The following is a 5356-nucleotide window of genomic DNA, read 5'->3' on the forward strand; positions in this document are numbered from 1 at the left end:
GAACTTTTGTTTCTGCACATAAATAACACCATAGCAATTCTGCTGAAAACAGCGTCAGTCCGGGTTCGTTCCATTCAAATCGTGCAAGTTAGAGTCCAAAACAAGGGCAAAAGTGTTTGGAAAAGTAGATATGACAGAGACGTATCACATATCACTTATATCGATTGCATGTGATGTTTATCCTTTATGCATCTTTTTTTAGTACGGCGGTAGCATTATAAGGTGATCTCTCACTAAATTTCAATGTATAAGTGTTCTCCCTGAGTATGCACCGTTGCTACAGTTCGTCGTGCCGAGACACCACGTGATGATCATGTGTGATAAGCTCTACGTTCACATACAACGTGTGCAAGCCAGTTTTGCACAAGCAGAATACTCGGGTTAAACTTGACGAGCCTAGCATATGCAGATATGGCCTTGGAATATTGAGACCAAAAGGTCGAGCGTGAATCATATAGTAGATATGATCAACATAGTGATGTTCATCATTGAAAACTACTCCATCTCACGTGATGATCGGATATGGTTTAGTTGATATAGATCATGTGATCACTTAGATGATTAGAGGGATGTCTATCTAAGTGGGAGTTCTTAAGTAATATGATTAAATGAACTTTAATTTATCATGAACTTAGTACCTGATAGTATTTTGCATGTCTATGTTGTTGTGGATAAATGGCCCGTGCTGTTGTTCCGTTGAATTTTAATGCATTCCTAGAGAAAGCTAAGTTGAAAAATGATCGTAGCAACTATACGGACTGGGTCCGTGATGACCCACAAGTATAGGGGATCTATCGTAGTCCTTTCGATAATTAAGAGTGTTGAACCCAACGAGGAGGAGAAGGAAATGATAAGCGGTTTTCAGCAAGGTATTCTCTGCAAGCACTGAAATTATAGGTAACAGATAGTTTTGTGATAAGATAATTTGTAACGAGCAATAAGTAACAAAAGTAAATAAAATGCAGCAAGGTGGCCCAATCCTTTTTGTAGCAAAGGACAAGCCTGGACAAATTCTTATATAGAGAAAAGCGCTCCCAAGGACACATGGGAATTATCGTCAAGCTAGTTTTCATCACGTTCATATGATTCGCGTTTGATACTTTGATAATTTGGTATGTGGGTGGACCGGTGCTTGGGTACAACCCTTACTTGGACAAGCATCCCACTTATGATTAACCTCTATTGCAAGCATCCGCAACTACAACAAAAGTATTAAGGTAAACCTAACCATAGCATGAAACATATGGATCCAAATCAGCCCCTTGCGAAGCAATGCACACTACAAGGATACCCCCTATAAAGCAACGCAAATTCTACAACATTTTAACTATATGTTGTAAGTTTCGCAATAGATACGGATATAAGCGTTGAAGGATATGTGTTCCAGATTTACATTTACAGCTCATGACTCTACACATGAAAAAAAAGAGGAGAGAGATACGCTAAAAATAGAGCTCCCGTTCTAAAAAAAGGGAACAGAGGCCCCAATTACCCTCATCTCTCCCAAACCGCTGCCACCCACCACCTCGTCCCCATCCTCCGACCCACCTCGCCGCCGGCCCTCCCCCTCGCCTCCTCCCACCTTGCAGCATCGGAGGCCGCCGGATCCGCCATGTCCCCCATGCACCAATCCCTCTCGCGTCCCATCCCTCTTTCCTCACACGGCTCCTCGTTGCGCCACCGGCGGTGGCTGATTCAGGCGACGTCCGGCGAGTCCCATGACTGCGAAGCACAGCTCGAGGTCCCCTCGCACCGCCGAGCTTTCCCATCCGGCTAGATCCGGCACTCGCGGCCACCAAATCCCACCCGTGACCCTCCCCCCATGGCTAGGGTTTCGGGCGTCGGCTCCGGCGCCGTAGGCCATCTCGTCCTCATCTCGTCCAGCAAGTGTGTCCCCTCCCCATGCTTCGTCCTCTCTCTCCCCCTTTCTCTAACTTCTACGCTTCTCTTCTTCTATACACGTGCAGGGAGGAATCGCCAGTGGACAACCTTGCTGCTACTTAGGACAAAGCAGCCATGGAGCTTCCTCCTCCTCTTCCTCCTCTGGCTTCATGTGAGTTGGTCCACTCCTCTCTGCTCTGATCCGTGGCACATCAGGAACAATTGTTTTTCTGGTGGTGTTAGGATTTACCACTGTTTGGGCTTAAGTGCCTGCTGCTTGAGGTCAATTTGATGTTACTGCTAGGAACACATATTCGAAGACTCACACTTTTCAATCCTCTCTTCTTCCAATCCACCATATCTCTCCCTGGGCTGATTAAAGCATTATTGCCTTGATGGTTGTTGCGGCAGAATTGGAAGTCCAGCGACGACAACTTAATTAAAGCAGATGGGGAGCAATGAGGCTACCGTGCAGTTGTACGGCGGCCTAGTAGGGAGGCAATTAAACACCCCCCAACTCTGTTCCGGATCATTGGCCGTTACTCCTGCCCTGACCCTGGCGAGTAAGCCCTTATCACAAGATTTGATGATGTGTTATGTAGCTAGCTAGAGCGTTGAATTCTTCGTGAAAGCCCAATGAATTTTCTTGATATAGATTAGCTGATGAAGTAATCGGTTAGGTATATGTGTTTCTATGAGCACCGTTGTTGACCCCGTTATTTCCTGTATGGAGTGGAGAAGAGTCACGCGGGAGTGGACTTCAGGGCCTCTAATGGCAATACGAAATCCTGCTTTCAGGTTGTATTTCCTATGTCAATAACTGAAACACCAGCCACCAAGTTGACTATTGATATTAATAGCTCAATTTACAGCTGATTTTTGATCTCAGTCCATGCTCGTCAAAGTAATTAATTAGTTGATTTTTGCATATACAGGATTTAAGAACTTTACATCATTTTGTATGTACACCCACCAGAACTCCAGTTAACTTCCTGGTATATTTTATATATCTTCTGAGTTTCAGCATTAAGATAAGCAATGATGCTGAGACATTACATAATTTTCTATAATGTCATGTTTAGCATATCAGCTTCCCATCTTTCTTGAAATAATGTGTAACGTTGTGCATAACTTTTACTTGGTTTATTTGATAGTTAGAATACAATCCTACTGACGATGCAAAAGTTATGCTAATAGCAAGGAGTACTTGATTTGTACAGGTTCATGTTTACATCATAGATTGATCGATGAGGTTTCAATATAAAACGAAACATTCCTATACAATCATTAGTATGGGAGCAATATTCTAAACATTTTTATGTAACAACATGTATATCGTTCCTCTACAGTTTCATTATTTGGATTTCAGAGCCGTGGCTTGCAGAAAACATAATAAGGTAATTAAGCTACTTTTCAGAATATGCTGGATTGGATAAATGCTGAGTAATGATGTGTGGTCCCGAAGCAGCCCTTAATTTTGTTCCAAAATTGGCGTATTTTCCACCCTTTTCATGTTCTGAAACAATAAAAGATGCGTGTGGGCTTTTTGAATTACGTTAGCTGTATGTCTTATGCAAATTGTACACACTCCAATTAAAGAGTTGTTGTGATTAGTCATGGTCAGTGTGTATATACCGTTCTGTGTGAAACGTATGTAGCTTTAGAGAAACTATAAGCATGTCTCCATCATTTCTTAACAATTTCATATTTAGGTTCTTCTGGCTGTCTATATATACTGCATAAACAATGACTTTGTCTGGACTAATTTATTTTTACACAAACACGAATTACCATCGTAACCAGATTGATGTGTTTACCACAAATGATGTCTAACTAATAATGTTTAAATTATGTTTCTATTTGTACTCTGTTATATTTTACTCATGCTTGGACTAGGATCTCATGAGGAAGTGGGAGAAGGAACGACAACAATTGGTGTAGGTTCGTGTTGCTCCAACAAATTTCACACCACATGCCGTACAAAATGTGCATCTTTGTCCCATTTGATATGTTCAACATTGGAAGCAATCAGAGCAAATGTTAACAAGTATGCAATGATTTCTGCCATACACTAAGGCGCCCATATTAGCCTCATATAGTTTAAGTATGTAACCTGAACCCCTCAACACTTGAGGTAAGTTATGAATCCATTTCCATCTATATATGCTAGTAATTTGTTATGTAACACAAAGATTGCATGCCCTTCCACATTTGTACGTGAGTAGTAACCTGCCTTTACCACTACTTGCATCATTTCAATTCATTGTGTTAACAATTCATTTTGTTTTTTCTTTGTAGATTCAGAAGATATGGATGATTAGATGGGTGTGTGACAAGTATGCTGCAATGATGATGATGTTCCGGTTCATGATGATGCAGATTGATGCTTTTAGTTTTAGTTAAGTTGTAGGGATGTTGATCCTGTTGGGTGATGTTCCTCTGTTAAGTTTTACATAAGTTGTAGGGATGTCAGGAAAATATTTAGGTTATGCATCACATTGGGATGATGTTCCTCCTGTAATATCTGCAATTGTAATCCAACATTTTTATCCAATATATGATTTCTTCCTCTTGTGAGTATATTCTCTTATTATTTTGTTCACTGTGTGGAGCATATTCAATACATAATTATCACCATTATGTGGAGCATTGGTTTAATTGAAGGCAATATATATATATATATAATAATATTCACATATATATGTACAACACCTCAAGCGTTGCAAATTCTTTGTTTCCAAACAATGAAATTTGGATTCTTGTATAGTAAGCACCAACATATAGAAGTGTAGTAAAGGTTGGTTTTATCTGTTTTACTCTTGCAATGGTCCCTTTTACCAACGGCTGTATAAGCGTTGCATTATGTTCTAGCAACACTGGATAAGGCAACACATCCCAAACCGTTGGTAAAGACACTAGCAACGCATATATGGACTTTTAGATACGAAAACAAGCGTTGCTACATGGGGGTTCCTGTTGTAGTGGCATAAACTAGGGTTGAAGCTTCTGTCACTCTAGAAACCCATCATCTACTTATTACTTCCCAATGCCTTCCTCTAGGCCCAAATAATGGTGAAGTGTCATGTAGTCGACATTCACATAACACCACTAGAGGAGAGACAACATACATCTCATCAAAATATCGAACGAATACCAAATTCACATGGCTACTAATAGCAAGACTTCTCCCATGTCCTCAAGAACAAACGTAACTACTCACAAAGCATATTCATGTTCATAATCAGAGGGGTATTAATATGCATATAGGATCTGAACATATGATCTTCCACGAAATAAACCAACTAGCATCAACTACAAGCAGTAATTAACACTACTAGCAACCCACAGGTACTAATTCCAGACTTAGAGACAAGAATTGGATACAAGAGATGAACTAGGGTTTGAGAGGAGATGGTGCTGGTGAAGATGTTGATGGAGATTGACCCCCTCCCGACGAGAGGATCGTTGGTGATGA

At 40.8% G+C, this 5356-nt stretch overlaps 1 long non-coding RNA gene across 2 annotated transcripts; it reads left to right on the forward strand.

Moving 5' to 3' along the window:
- Positions 1-1489: 1489 nt before the first annotated feature.
- Positions 1490-4454, forward strand: LOC125508810. 2 transcript variants are annotated; one of them, XR_007283770.1, is made up of 3 exons: positions 1490-2053; positions 2293-2444; positions 2615-4454. It is a non-coding gene; the product is annotated as an uncharacterized LOC125508810 (long non-coding RNA). The 2 variants fall into 2 exon arrangements; XR_007283769.1 differs by having other exon boundaries at positions 1490-1887; positions 1968-2053; positions 2293-4454.
- Positions 4455-5356: the final 902 nt, after the last annotated feature.

This window comes from Triticum urartu, chromosome 5, assembly GCF_003073215.2.
Source record: "Triticum urartu cultivar G1812 chromosome 5, Tu2.1, whole genome shotgun sequence".
NCBI lineage: Eukaryota > Viridiplantae > Streptophyta > Magnoliopsida > Poales > Poaceae > Triticum > Triticum urartu.